At 39.9% G+C, this 16640-nt stretch overlaps 1 long non-coding RNA gene across 1 annotated transcript; it reads left to right on the top strand.

Moving 5' to 3' along the window:
* The first annotated feature begins 1107 nt into the window (after positions 1-1107).
* Positions 1108-5527, top strand: LOC139363135 (uncharacterized). Its single transcript, XR_011623048.1, has 2 exons — positions 1108-1904; positions 4482-5527. It is a non-coding gene; the product is annotated as an uncharacterized lncRNA (long non-coding RNA).
* The last annotated feature ends 11113 nt before the right edge of the window (positions 5528-16640 follow it).

The raw sequence follows: 16640 nt of genomic DNA, 5'->3' as shown, positions 1-16640 counted from the left end.
ATAGCCAGGGGAACTCTGAATGAGGAGCGTGAGGAGTTAGGCTGATCCTCACTTTCACCTTGGTGAGTACTGGCTCTCTCAGGCTGCTCTCACCGGGGCGAGGTGCGTGTTTCTTCTGCGCTTGCTTTTGAGTTGGGCAAGATTTAAATCTGAACTCCAGTCTGGCATAGAAAAGAACTCCCCGATATAACTCCAGTAACAACAAACAAACTGAAACTTCAGACGAGTTGCGAGATTTCTTGTTGAGGATTTAGAAAAATGCTGCCAGGCTGCTGCCTGGTAACAATGTTAGTACGCCGCCCGCCCCCGCAAGAATGGCCACTCTCAGCTAAAGAGCTAGTTTCAGAAATTCAGTCTTGAAGTGGCGTTTGCTGTCTTGCTGCTGCCTATTGTGTTAAAGAAGGGTTTTTTTTTTTTTTTTTTTGGCCTGATTGTAAATGTTTTGAATGTAAAAGACACCCAAATTCATTAAATGTGTGAAATGATGGGAAAAAAAGTGTGAAATTGTAACAGTCGGTTTGTAGTTGATTAATAGAAATCTCTTCTAACAATCCCCAGAACCTTCCGGGGGTCATTGGAACAGAGCAGCTGTAGAGACAGCAGGAGCGATTTTGACACTGCCCAGTGAGGGCCGTGCAGCGTTCCCAACAAGTGGGCAGAGTCCCATGCACTCTGCTCTCTCCTGGCCTCTCCCAGACGATTGGCTGCAAGGTCAAATGAACATGCAGATTAACCAGCAAGGTGCTGCTCTGCTCTTGGTCTTGAAAGGGTTTGTCTTTAAGAGACATTATGGTTTCAAATGGATGAATCGCTTGGAGTTAAAAGGGCCACTTTGGCCACGGGTAACTGCTTGCTCCTGGACAGTCTGATTTCTTAGCTTGACCATCTGTGCCACAAGCAGAATAATTTGCATAATTTGGTGTGTGGCAGCAACTTTGGGGTGTCCTGGAAGGGGCTACTGCATGAGCACAAGACTTGGCAATTGGTTGACATCTCCAGCTCCCCGTTTGCCACACCTCCTCAGATATAGACAAGCCTTGACAAGGGCAAGTAAAAAATGGTCCTTCTTTGAGGGAGCACATTTTTCCATATTTTTTGGCCTCTGCCCACCCCAAACCTGTAGTGTCTTTTCTTTCTGAAACTCTGCTGCAGGCTACCGTCCTGAAGTTAAAGGATTTTGCCTTCGAAGAGGTACAAAGGAAACATCAAAGTAAATGTCCTCACAGTGACATAAGGATAGAATAATGGTGACCTAGCAGCTAGAGACTTGGCCAAATGCTGAAAGTAATTCACGCCACTCACTAACAATGGGGGATGTGTGACAATGATATATACCAGGAGACAAGGACAACCACTTTGCAGGGCTTCGATGCCCCACAAACCCAATTGTAGGCAGATCAATACTGTCATAAGACAATTATCAAAGACCATCAGCACATCATATTTTCATACCATAAACAGCTCAAGGCGCCAGGGATGGCTTTCCTACAGAAAGCACATAGCATAAATTTGAAGGGTGTGAAATTGACATGATTAATAATTATAGTTATTAGCACATGTGCCAGCTGCTCGTGTATGGTTTATCCCTTGATTTATGGTGCCATAAATGCCCATCTCTCCCTCTGATGCCGAATCAAGGGGGCACACAACCGTGGGCAGAATGAGTCTCTCATTGCCAGAAGTTTCATCACAAATAAAAGAAAAAAGTGGGCTGAAAATCACCCTGGATCAGGAGACACCTCGGTGAGAGGGGAGCTGCCTTTTGTTTGCCTGGCTGCTTTATCGGCTGCTGAAACCTGTCTGCTCAGTGTTCTCAAAGCCTTTGAAGTTTGGACTGCAGCTAACAAGGGGCTATAGTTTTCTAGCCCCCCTCACTCCTTGGAGCTGTTGCCAGGCTGCAAACAGTAAGTATACATATTACAGAAGAAACCACTAGGGCCAACAATGGAAGAAGCAAAAACTAATGTTTGGGGTGCCAAAAGTTAAAGTTTTTGTTGTCAGATGCAATTTGAGAGAGCTTTTCTCGGAGTTTAACAATAAATGTTTTGTTTCATATGATTATCAACAGATCTGAACATGGACAGTATATCAAAATACATTTTAGAATCCAATTCCTTAGCAATCATCATCCTTAGGACAGGAAACAACTCAGTATAAGACCCAAGTCTAAACACATGAATTTCTCTCACCTTTTACCTCCTCAAGTACGAGTAGATAATATAATTTGCTGTTCATGACTATGTAATGTCAAATTACACATTTAGAAGAAAAATAATAAAGGATGGTAACAAACATGAGATCTGTTTTAGTAATTTGGAGAATGGCTTTCTTTACATTTTGAGACCTGTCAAAAAAAAAGAACAAACCAGGTAGAGGATGCAGAAAAGTTGTGGTTTTTTTTGTTTTTTTTTTGTTTTTTTTCATGTTAGGGTCATCATTATTCAAGTATGTTTACAGACATTGGAAAGGTAAACAAATATATTAGAAGGGAATGCTTTTATAAAAGGCAAAACTTAAAATATGCATTCCAAATATTGATGTTATAAGACACATTAAACTTTGCTAAAAATGAATGAAAAGGTCTTTTGTAGATCACCCCAACAGGCACCAGAAAATCTTGAAGACTCGTCCTCTCCTGCCATGTTCCTCTGGTTCTGTTTCATTGCCTCCTTTTCTGAGCCAGCAAGCCCCAGCCAGCCTGGAAGCCTGGCTTCAAGGCATTAGTCCAGTGGAAGTGAGGTCTGAGCAAGGGAGCCTTCGACATTTTCCGAAATCCACCTTCAGCAGCTTCCACTCCCGAACCAAGACCAAGATATGGGAATCATCGATACTTCTAAGAGATCAGCTTTGACAGAACATGCACATACTTATAGGCCTTCAAAACAATGAATACTGACTTTTTAATAACGCTGGGGAGAATTCACATTCCCGAGTATTACTCAGACAATGATTCTCCTCCATAGAAAACAAAACTAATGTAAAAGACCAGCAGACACTTCTCCGGGCTTTTTGAAAACAACAGAATTCTCAGTAACATCTTTGGAAATAATTCAGGAAAGACTGTCACACTTTAGGCCTCTTAAGGCAAATACCACAAACCAGTGAAGCCTAGGAAGCTTGCAAGCAGTGTTTCCAAAAACATCGACTTTTTCTGACTAGTGAATATAGACAAAAATTAAAAAGTTCTTAATCCAAAGCTCAGTAAGTATAATGTAAGTGAAGTGCTTAATATTTTAATTAAAAGTAAATTTACCATAGGAGTGCTTTCTGAACGAGTTACTTGTTTTAAATGTAACACTGTTATATAGATTAAAATAACATTATTGATAATACTTTTGAAGCAAAGCATCATAGACAGATTACAGAATTACACGTTATTGCTAACTTGAAGAAAAAAGAGGAATTTAAAAGTAAAAGATGATTTTTTAAAAGTTGGAATGAATAGTGGATTAAATAATGAAAACTTAGGGCCGGGCGCGGTGGCTCAAGCCTGTAATCCCAGCACTTTGGGAGGCCAAGATGGGCGGATCACGAGGTCAGGAGATCGAGACAATCCTGGCTAACACGGTGAAACCCCGTCTCTACTAAAAAAAAAAAATACAAAAAACTAGCCGGGCGAGGTGGCAGACGCCTGTAGTCCCAGCTACTCGGGAGGCTGAGGCAGGAGAATGGCGTAAACCAGGGAGGCAGAGCTTGCAGTGAGCTGAGATCCGGCCACTGCACTCCAGCCTGGGCGACAGAGCGAGACTCTGTCTCAAAAAAAAAAAAATAATAATAATAATGAAAACTTAGGTAATTCATGTTCTCAAAGAACCAGAGGTTTTTGAGTTTTTGAACAGGTATTTCTAAATAATGACAATGGAGTTGCATGTTTGAATTGTATGTTTAACAACTGAATTTAGCAATAGTAAAGAAAACTTTAAGAGAACTAAATTAACAGATAATTTCTCATGTGGCATATAGCATAATTTTAATGCAGGAGGAGGAAATTTTAGGACTAAGACCAACAAAATAATCTACAAAATACTATGCACATAGACTCCTTAAAGTATTATTGGTCAATTATTGAAATGGGTCAAGCACCCATTTCATATATTGCCAAAATGCTTTACTCTGCAAACATGAGAGCTAGAAGATACTTAATAAGTGCTTTGGAAAAAGTAGATGGATGAAGTAATAATCACATATTAAGAAAATAAAGAAGTTTTGATAAATTTGAAGAAAAATATATTTTTTCCCAAAAATTAAATTATGAGTGACTTTGCTTGGCAACATCTACAAGAAAATAAAGGAATATGTCCCCCTAAGGAGATCAGAGGAAGAATTAGGATCCAAATGAATCTCTAAATTTGAGTATTGCACAGTAGAAAAAGAAGGGATATGAACAGAGAATTGGAAATATATAAGATGACTAAGTCAATATGTGGATCCACATTGACTAAGTACCTTTAATAATTTCCTTTTCATTCATGAATACATAGAATGGCAGCACCCAAGATGGCCTAATAGGAACAGCTCCAGCCTCCAGCTCCCAGCATGAGTGACACAGAAGATAGGTGATTTCTGCATTTTCAACTGAGGTACCGGGTTCATCTCACTGGGGTGTGTCGGACAGTTGGTGCTGGTCGGCGAGTGCAGCCCGACCAGCGAGAGCTGAAGCAGCGCGAGGCATCACCTCACCTGGGAAGCACAAGGGAAAGGGAATTCCTTTTCCTAGCCAAAGGAAAGTGAGACACACAACACCTGGAAAATCGGGTAACTCCCACCTTAATACTGCACTTTACCAAGGGTCTTAGCAAATGGCACACCAGGAGATTATATCCCACACCTGGCCCAAAGGGTCCCATGCCCACGGGGCCTCCCTCATTGCTAGCACAGCAGTCTGAGATCTAACTGCAAGGTGGCAGCGAGGCTGGGGGAGGGGTGCCTGCCATTGCTGAGGCTTAAGTAGGTAAACAAAGCCACCAGGAAGCTCGAATTGGGTGGAGTCCACCACAGCTCAAGGAGGCCTGCCTGCCTCTGTAGACTCCACCTCTGGGGACAGGGCATAGCTAAACAAAAAGCAGCAGAAACCTCAGCAGAGGTAAATGTCCCTGTCTGACAGCTTTGAAGAGAGCAGTGGATCTCCCAGCATGGAGGCTGAGATCTGAGAACGGACAGACTGCCTGCTCAAGTGGGTGCCTGACCACGGAGTAGCCTAACTGGGAGACATCCCCCACTAGGTGCACACCGACACCTCACACCTCACATGGCTGGGTACACCCCGGAGATGAAGCTTCCAGAGCAAGAATCAGACAGCAGCACTCGCTGTTCAGCAATATTCTATCTTCTGCAGCCTCCGCTGCTGATACCCAGGCAAACAGGGTCTGGAGTGGACCTCAAGCAAACTCCTACAGACCTGCAGCTGAGGGTCCTGACTGGTAGAAGGAAAACTAACAAACAGAGAGGACACCCACACCAAAACTCCATCAGTATGTTACCATCATCAAAGACCAAAGGCAGATAAAACCACAAAGATGGGGAAAAAGCAGTGCAGAAAAGCTGGAAATTCAAAAAATCAGAGCGCATCTCCCCCTCCAAAGGAATGCAGCTCATTGCCAGCAACAGAACAAAGCTGGATGGAGAATGACTTTGACGAGTTGAGAGAAGAAGGCTTCAGTCAATCAAACTTCTCAGAGCTAAAGGAGGAACTACATAACCAGCACAAAGAAACTAAAAATGTTGAAAAAAGATTTGACGAATGGCTAACTAGAATAACCAATGTAGAGAAGTCCTTAAAAGAACTGATACAGATGAAAACCATAACATGAGAACTACGTGAAAAATGCACAAGCTTCAGTAACCGACTCGATCAACTGGAAGAAAGAGTATCAGAGATTGAAGATCAAATGAATGAAATGAAGCGAGAAGAGAAGTGTAGAGAAAAAAGAGTAAAAAGAAATGAATGCAGCCTCCAAGAAATATGGGATTATGTGAAAAGACCAAATCTACATCTGATTCGTGTGCCTGAAAGTGATGGGGAAAATGGAACCAAGTTGGAAAACACTCTGCAGGATATCATCCAGGAGAACTTCCCCAATCTAGTAAGGCAGGCCAACATTCAAATTCAGGAAATACAGAGAACACCACAAAGATACTTCTCGAGAAGAGCAACTCCAAGACACATAATTGTCTGATTCACCAAAGTTGAAATGAAGGCAAATATGTTAAGGGCAGCCAGAGAGAAAGATCGGGTTACCCACAAGGGGAAGCCCATCAGACTAACAGCAGATCTCTTGGCAGAAACTCTACAAGTCAGAAGAGAGTGGGGGCCAATATTCAACATTCTTAAAGAAAAGAATTTTCCACCCAGAATTTCATATGCAGCCAAACTAAGTTTCATAAGTGAAGGAGAAATAAAACCTTTACAGACAAGCGAATGCTTAGAGATTTTGTTACCACCAGACCTGCCCTACAAGAGATCCTGAAGGAAGCACTAAACATGGAAAGGAACAACAGGTACCAGCCACTACAAAAACATACCAAAATGTAAAGTCCATCGATGCTAGGAAGAAACTGCATCAACTAATGAGCAAAATAACCAGCTAATATCATAATGACAGGATCAAATTCAAACATAACAATATTAACCTCAAATGCAAATGGACTAAATGATCCAATTAAAAGACACAGACTGGCAAATTAGATAAAGAGTCAAGACCTATCAGTTTGCTGTATTCAGGAGACCCATCTCACATGCAGAGACATACATAGGCTCAAAATAAAGGGATGGGGGAAGATCTAGCAAGCAAATGGAAAACAAAAAAAAGCAGGGGTTGTAATCCTAGTCTCTGATGAAACAGACTTTAAATCATCAAAGATCAAAAGAGACAAAGAAGGCCATTACATAATGGTAAAGGGATCAATTCATCAGGAAGAGCTAACTATCCTAAATATATATGCACCCAATACAGGAGCACCCATATTCATAAAGCATATCCTTAGAGACTTACAAAGAGACTTAGACTCCCATACAACAATAATGGGAGACTTTAACACCCCACTGTCAACATTAGACAGATCAACGAGACAGAAAGTTAACAAGGATATCCAGGAATTGAACTCAACTCTGCACAAACCAGACCTAATAGATATCTACAGAACTCTCCACCCCAAATCAACAGAATATACATTCTTCTCAGCACCACATCACACTTATTCCAAAATTGACCACATAGTTGGAAGTAAAGCATTCCTCAGCAAATGTACAAGAACAGAAATTATAACAAACTGTCTCTCAGACCACAATGCAATCAGACTAGAACTCAGGACTAAGAAACTTAATCAAAACCGCTCAACTACATGGAAACTGACCAACCTGCTCCTGAATGCCTACAGGGTACATAACGAAATGAAGGCAGAAATAAAGATATTCTTTGAAACCAATGAGAACAAAGATACAACATACCAGAATCTCAGGGACACATTTAAAGCAGTGTGTAGAGGGAAATTTATAGCACTAAATGCACACAAGAGAAAGCTGGAAAGATCTAAAATTGACACCCTAACATCACAATTAAAAGAACTAGAGAAGCAAGTGCAAACACATTCAAAGCTAGCAGAAGGCAAGAAATAACCAAGATCAGAGCAGAACTGAAGGAGATAGAGACACAAAAAACCCTCCAAAAAATCAATGAATCCAGGAGCTGGTTTTTTGAAAAGATCAACAAAATTGATAGACCACTAGCAAGACTAATAAAGAAGAAAAGAGGGAAGAATCAAATAGATGCAATAAAAAATGATAAAGGGGATATCACCACCAATCCCACAGAAATACAAACTACTATCAGAGAATACTATAAACACCTCTAGAATAAATAAACTAGAAAACCTAGAAGAAATGGATAATTTCCTGGACACTTACACTCTCCCAAGACTAAACCAGGAAGAAATTGAATCTCTGAATAGACCAATAGCAGGCTCTGAAATTGAGGCAATAATTAATAGCCTACCAACCAAAAAAAGTCCAGGACCAGGTGGATTCACAGCCGAATTCTACCAAAGGTACAAGGAGGAGTTGGTACCATTCCTTCTGAAACTATTCCAATCAATGGAAAAAGAGGGAATCCTCCCTAACTCATTTTATGAGGCCAACATCATGCTGATACCAAAGCCTGGCAGAGATTCAACAAAAAAAGAGAATTTTAGACCAATATCCCTGATGAACATCAATGCAAAAATCTTCAAGAAAATACTGGCAAACCGAATCCAGCAGCACATCAAAAAGCTTATCCACCATGATCAAGTGGGCTTCATCCCTGGGATGCAAGGCTGGTTCAACGTATGCAAATCAATAAATGTAATCCAGCATATAAACCTAACCAAAGACAAAAGCCACATGATTATCTCAATAGATGCAGAAAAGGCCTTTGACAAAATTCAACAGCTCTTCATACTAAAAACTCTCAATAAATTTGGTATTGATGGAACGTATCTCAAAATAATAAGAGCTATTTATGACAAACCCACAGCCAATATCATACTGAATGGGCAAAAACTGGAAAAATTCCCTTTGAAAACTGGCACAAGACAGGGATGCCCTCTCTCACCACTCCTATTCAACATAGTGTTGGAAGTTCTGGCTAGGGCAATCAGGCAAGAGAAAGAAATCAAGGGTATTCAGTTAGGAAAAGAAGAAGTCAAATTGTCCTTGTTTGCAGATGACATGATTGTATATTTAGAAAATCCCACTGTCTCAGCCCAAAATCTCCTTAAGCTGATAAGCAACTTCGGCAAAGTCTCAGGATACAAAATCAATGTGCAAAAATCACAAGCATTCTTATACACCAGTAACAGACAAACAGAGAGCCAAATCGTGAATGAACTTCCATTCACAATAGCTTCAAAGAGAGTAAAATACCTAGCAATCCAACTTACAAGGGATGTAAAGGACCTCTTCAAGGAGAACTACAAACCACTGCTCAGTGAAATAAAAGAGGACACAAACAAATGGAAGAACTTACCACGTTCACAGATAGGAAGAATCAATATTGTGAAAATGGCCATACTGCCCAAGGAAATTTATAGATTCAATGCCATCCCCATTAAGCTACCAATGAGTTTCTTCACAGAATTGGAAAAAACTGCTTTAAAGTTCATATGGAACCAAAAAAGACCCTGCATTGCCAAGACATCCTAAGCCAAAAGAACAAAGCTGGAGGCATCACGCTACCAGACTTCAAACTATACTACAAGGCTTCAGTAACCAAAACAGCATGATACTGGTACAAAAACAGAGATATAGACCAATGGAACAGAACAGAGCCCTCAGAAATAATACCACACATCTACAGCCATCTGATCTTTGACAAACCTGACAAAAACAAGAAATGCGGAAAGGAGTCCCTATTTAATAAATGGTGCTGGGAAAATTGGCTAGCCATAAGTAGAAAGCTGAAACTGGATCCTTTCCTTACTCCTTATACGAAAATTAATTCAAGATGGATTAGAGACTTAAATGTTAGACCTAAAACCATAAAAACCCCAGAAGAAAACCTAGGTAATACCATTCAGGACATAGGCATGGGCAAGGACTTCATGTCTAAAACATCAAAAGCAATGGCAACAAAAACCAAAATTGACAAATGGGATCTAATTAAACTAAAGAGCTTCTGCACAGCAAAAGAAACTACCATCACAGTGAACAGGCAACCTACAGAATGGGAGAAAATTTTTGCAATCTACTCATCTGACAAAGGGCTAATTCCAGAACCTATAAAGAATTCAATCAAATTTACAAGAAAAAAACAAACAACCCATCAAAAAGTGGGCAAAGGATATGAACAGACACTTCTCAAAAGAAGACATTCATACAGCCAACAGACACATGAAAAAATGCTCATCATCACTCGCCATCAGAGAAATGCAAATCAAAACCATAATGAGATACCATCTCACACCAGTTAGAATGGCAATCATTAAAAAATCAGGAAACAACAGGTGCCGGAGAGGATGTGGAGAAACAGGAACACTTTTACACTGTTGGTGGGACTGTAAACTAGTTCAACCATTGTGGAAAACAGTGTGGCGATTCCTCAAGGATCTAGAACTAGAAGTACCATTTGACACAGCCATCCCATTACTGGGGATATACCCAAAGGATTATAAGTCATGCTGCTATAAACACACATGCACACGTATGTTTATTGCGGCACTATTCACAATAGCAAAGACTTGGAATCAACCCAATTGTCCATCAGTGACAAACTGGATTAAGAAAATGTGGCACATATACACCATGGAATACTATGCAGCCATAAAAAAGGATGAGTTCGTGTCCTTTGTAGGGAGATGGATGCAGCTGGAAACCATGATTCTCAGCAAACTATTGCAAGAACAGAAAACCACATACCGCATGTTCCCACTCATAGGTGGGAATTGAACAATGAGATCACTTGGACACAGGAAGGGGAATATCACACACCGGGTCCTATTGTGGGGAGGGAGTAGTGGGGAGGGATAGCATTAGGAGATATACCTAATGTAAATGATGAGTTAATGGGTGCAGCACACCAACATGGCACGTGGTAACAAACCTGCACATTTTGCACATGTACACTAGAACTTAAAATATAATAAAATAGAAAATAAAAATAAAATAAAATAAAGTAAAAAAAAAAAAAAGTGTTTGGGTCTACATTCTAGAGTCTCAGGGAATGGCTCAAGCCCGCTGCTACCCACTCATCAATACCTGCTTGCTTTCCCCAATCCCCAGTTTCATTTTTGAATTTGATCTTTCCAAATCCACTTGACTCCACTATTCAACCTTAGAACCAGCAGTGTTTTAATGCTGAAAACTGGCTGGTGGCTGCTTGCCCAAGAGGAGAACTTAGATCTTTTGTAGTTGTCAAAATCTTACAAAGTTCGTCCTTTCTATAAGGTTGCTGGAACAATGTGTGCTAAAAGGTCCTCTCTATCTGCCCTCTCCTCACTTGGGGGCCCCAGAAAATACTTCTTTGGGTTTCCTGCTATTACCTAGACACATTCAGGTTAGCAGCCATCACTTGGAGTGTTGGTAAATTATATTCTTTGCCCTTCACATTGCAAGTTTCAGTCATGCATGACATTTTGGTAGATCTAAGACGTGGTCTCCACAATAGAAAGAGGCCACTGCCATTTGTTATGTTTTTTGTTCAGTCTATTGCTTGCTGTTCTATTTTTGTGTAGGTGTGAAAGAACTCTCTCCTTCACCTCTTGATGTTTGACATTTGAGTTTGAGAAATAGACTGACAATAGATTAACAAGAGAAAAAGTATATAAATTTATTTACATACCTGGGGGTATCATAAGAAAGTGAGTGCCCAATAACCCCATGAGATCTAGAAGTTTATATACCCTTCTTCATAGGAGAGAAGGAAATGGAGGTGTAGGCAATTTTAGAGGGGTAGTAAATGATTTTTAGGGGACATGAATGGGCCCATAGAACAGACAATGGCCTGGGGTAACGTTTGTCTGGGCTCTAGGTATGGCATTTGATTTTTCAGTTCCTTCCTCTGTGATATAAATTTAATCTTCCTTAGTTAATGAAATTTTAGTTAGAAGACTGAAGTCTATTGTGTTCCTCTTTAGTGGATCCAATCTTTAGATAGGTGAAGAAACTTTAGAGAAAAGACTCTGCCTGTGCTTTGGAAGAGACAGAGGACTGAGAGACAGGGGTTGGGAGAAAGAGAAAGACCTTGCTTGTAAGGCTGCTTCTTGGTTCAAAACACTCAACATGTAAATCTCCATGCTTTGGGGTATTGCTTTCTGAGCCCTAACAGTTGCTTTGGCACTTGACCAAACCAAATGGCCTTACTCTGAATTCTGTTTCTTACTTCTTGGTTGATATTGGCTTCATTTGGCAAAGTACTGCCAAAGTAACAGGTTTAGTTCACTATTCCAAAGGTGAAACTTTTATTGAATAAAGGTTTCCCTAATTGCAGGCTAATTTATTTAGGTGAATCACCAGCTCATAATAGTTCTGGGTTTGAAACTTCTCTGTAATCTCTAACATGACTTATTGACTGGATCTTTAGAGAGTCCAGGAACTTTCCTGGAGGAGTTCAGTACCAGCTTCCAGCTTCCGGCTTCCTTGTTGCATCCTAGAGCCAGGCTTTGTAAAACAGATTTAATAAAACTGAATCTAATCCATAGCCCAGAAGTAATTTTTGGTGACAGAGAATGAATTAACTAGAACATCAATTCTGACACAATTGGCACGTCATCGGAGGAACAGGCTTAGGCTCTGTGTCAATCTCCTTGGGCTGCCAAATTTCCTTAAAAGCTGCCAGAGATCAACCTACTAATGTTATTAAATGCTTTTGGAAGTTGAACTATACACATGTGGCCATAGAAAATGCCAATCAACATGTAGTTTGAACTTTGCTTAGGGTGGAAGTTCCGTGGCAAGAGATAATCATTACTCATGGAAAAAAGATACAGTAGATTTAGTCTCGACCTCAAAAAATTCACCATATTGTTGGGAAGAATAAGCACAAAACATACAGCACTCTAGAAACCATAAATCATAAAAATGGTCAAAGTGTGTATGATAAGCATCAAATGGCAGCAGAGAAACATGTCATGAGTTCTGAAATGTGAGAGGTCTAGTTAGAGAGGCCAAGGAAGTCTTCACAGAATAGATGAGGTATCAGTTGGGTCCTGAATGGTGGAAGGGATTTGGTAGGTAGAGGAAAATAGAGGGCCCTGTTGGTGAAAGAATAGAGCTGTTTGGAAGATGATAGGCAAGATGTAGAGAGAATGGCAGAGAACTAAGGATTAAGTCACAGGATTTGCCAACTCCAAAGCAGATCCAGTGCTATCTACCTACATGGGATGCTAATCGGCAAAAACAACCTAGTTTTGGTTGCTCTCTGGCCTTAAGTGACCCAGCCATCCCATTACTGGGTATATACCCAGAGGATTATAAATCATGCTGTTATAAAGACACATGCACATGTATGTTTATTGCGGCACTATTCACAATAGCAAAGACTTGGAACGAATCCAAATGTCCATCAATGATAGACTGGATTAAGAAAATGTGGCACATATACACCATGGAATGCTATGCAGCCATAAAAGAAGATGAGTTCATGTCCTTTGTAGGGACATGGATGAAGCTCGAAACCATCATTCTGAGCAAACTATCACAAAGACAGAAAACCAAATACCGCATGATCTCACTCATAGGTGGGAATTGAACAATGAGATCACTTGGACACAGGGTGGGGAACATCACACATTGGGGCCTGTCGTGGGTTGGGGGCAGGGGGAAGGGATAGCATTAGGAGATATACCTAATGTAAATGAAGAGTTAATGGGTGCAGCAAACCAACATGGAACATGTATACATATGTAACAAACCTGCACATCGTGCACACGTACCCTAGAACTTAAAGTATAATAATAATAATAATAATAAAAGAACTGTGTGAATTAATAATAATAATAAAAGAACTGTGTGAATTAGACTCCATACATCTTTTAATTGAACAACTCTTGCTGGTTTTTATTGTAGATCCTTTCCAACTGTCAAGATACTAGGGTTATTTCTCTGCAATACCCTAGGTACCCATGAATAACAAAGCTTGTGCCTGTACCATGTTCCTTGTCTTGGGATTTGGAAGCAGACTCTTGGATGTGTTGAACTGCTGCCCTTCATACAAGAGTATGATTATTTTAAGATGACTATGTTCAGTCCTCTATTATTCTTCTGGGAAAGAAAATGATCCTGATGTCTTTAAAATAGAGTGGTGGTAAGCATGACAGGACTATTCCATCATCAAGGAAGCAGTATTGATATAAGTTATAATGAATTAAACATTTATCTTACTCCAGGCAAGAGAAAGAAATAAAGGGCATTCAAATAAGAATAGAGGAAGTTAAATTATCCCTGTTTGCAGATGACATGATTCTATATCTAGAAAACCCCATAGCCTTGATTCAAATGCTCCTTCAGCTGATAAACAACTTCAGCAAAGTTTCAGGATATAAAATCAATGTGCAAAAATTATAAGCATTCCTATACAACAACAACAGCCGAGCCAAGAACCAAATCAGGAAGGCAATCCCCTTTACAATTGCCACAGAAAGAATAAATTACCTAGGAATACTGCTAACCAGGGAGGTGAAATGAGAATTACAAAATACTGTTCAAAGAAATCAGAGAAGACACAAACAATTGGAAAAACAGCCCATGCTCATGGATAGAAAGAATCAATATTATTAAAATGGTCATACTGCCCAAAGCAATCTACAGATTCAATGCTATTCCTATCAAACTACCAACAACATTCTTCACAGAACTAGAAAAGGCTATTTTGAAATTCATATGAAACCAAAAAAAGAGCTCAAACAGTCAAGGCAATCCTAAGCAAAAAGAAAAAAGCTGGAGGCATCACATTACCTGACTTCAAACTATACTACAGAACTGTAGTAACCAAAAGAGCATGGTACAAAAACAGGCACATAGACCGATGGAACAGAATAGAGAGCCCAGAAATAAGGCCACACACCTACAACCATCTGCTCTTTGACAAAGCTGACAAAAACAAAAAATGGGGAAAAGGCTCCCTATTCAATAGATGGTGCTGAGATAACTGGCTAGCCATATGTGGAAGATTGAAGTTGGGCCCCTTCTTTACACCATATACAAAAATCAACTCATGATGGATTAAGACTTAAATGTAAAACCCCAAACTATAAAAATCCTGGAAGATAACCTAGGCAATACCATCCTGGACATAGGAATGAGCAAAGATTTCATGACAAAGACACCAAAAGCAATAGCAACAAAAGCAAAAAATTGACAAATAGGATGTAATTAAACTTAAGAGCTTCTGCTCAACAAAAGAAGCTATCAACAGAGTGAACAGATAACCTATGGAATGGGAGAAAATATTTGCCAACTATGCATCTGACAAAGGTCCAATACCTAGCATCTATAAGGAACTTAAACAAATTTTCAAGAGAAAAAGAACCCCAGTAAAAAACGGGCAAAGGACATGAACAGACACTTCTCAAAAGAAGACATACATGTGGCTAACAATCATATGAAAAAAAGCTCAATATCACTGATCATTAGAGAAATGCAGATCAAAACCACAATCTCAAACCAGTCACAATGGCTATTACTAAAAAAGTCAAAAAATAACAGATGCTGCTGAGGTTACAGAGAAAAGGGAACACTTACACAGTGTTGGCAGGAGTGTAAATTAGTTCAACCATTGTGAAAAGCAGTATGGCAATTCCTCAAAGAGCTAAAAGCAGAACTACCATATGATTCAGCAATCCCATTACTGGGTATATACCCAGGGGAATATAAATCATTCTGCCATAAATGCGAATGTTCATTGCAGCACTATTCACAGTAGCAAAGACATGGAATCAACCTAAATGCCCATAAATGATGGATTGAATTAAGAAAATGTGGTATACATACACGACAGAATACTATGCAACTCTAAAAAAGAATGAGATCATGTCTTCTACAGGAACGTGGATGGAGCTGGAGGCCATTATCCTTAGCAAACTAATTCAGGAACAGAAAACCAAATACAGCATGTTCTCACTTATAAGTAGGAGCTAATGGATGAGAACCCATGAACACAAAGAAGGGAACAATAGACACTGGGATCTACTTGAGGATGGGGGTGGGAGGAGGGAGAGGAGCAGAAAAAATAACTATTAGGTACCAGGCTTAATATCTGGGTGATGAAATAATCTGTACAACAAACTCCCATGACATGAGTGTACCTGCATAAAAAACCTTCACATGTACCCCCAAACCTAAAATAAAAGTTTAAAAAAATTTATTACTCCAGTTACTTTCACTTAGATTTCCTTACTGAGTGGTCACAGGTGTGGGTGAACTACCACAAGTATGAAGAACTAAAGGAAACATCACCTCTTAGAGGCTACAAACTCTCCATTTCCTCCTTGATAAGGGAAATTGCCTCTTCTTTGTCCTCTAATCTTAGGCCATGAAGGTGCCATATTTGCTCTGTCATCACAAAGCCTCTCACGTGTGCTTGAGAGATTGCAAGATGCTATTTGCTTCTCTTAGGGGCCAGAGAGCCCCTTTGTCACCTTTATGTTCCTGTAGACTAGACACCCATCTTTAAGATGATTGCTGATTATTCTTCAAGGAAATCCTGGGAGTCTTGCTGAGTTGGTTTATTTTTCAGGTCATTATTAGATTAACTTTATCACATTTGCACAGCACCTGCAGACACAGCTATTCACTAATTCCAAAAACTTCACTGAGGTAGCTACACTATAAAGTGTTGAGGAACTGCCACTGTTAGAGATTAATCTGATGTCTCACTTAAGCTAAGGCAGTGGTAAATATTGGATTATATCATTAAAGGCATAATCCATGAGAGTCCATTATTTAATCCATTATTTACCGTTGCCTTAGCTTAAGTGAGACATCAGATTACAACAGTGACAGTCCCTTTATACTTCATAGTGTAGCTATCTCATTAGAGTGTTTGGAACTGGTGAATGTATCAGAAGATGGCAAGGTTTTCTCTTTCTTGCTTGGTACTGACTCTTGCCCAACTTCCCTTAGAATAATTGGTCTAAAGTCAATTTTTATGACGTCTTGACAGATTGTTCCA

This window comes from Macaca nemestrina, chromosome 5 (genome assembly GCF_043159975.1).
Source record: "Macaca nemestrina isolate mMacNem1 chromosome 5, mMacNem.hap1, whole genome shotgun sequence".
Lineage (NCBI taxonomy): Eukaryota > Metazoa > Chordata > Mammalia > Primates > Cercopithecidae > Macaca > Macaca nemestrina.
This window is presented reverse-complemented; position numbering and strand designations above follow the sequence as displayed.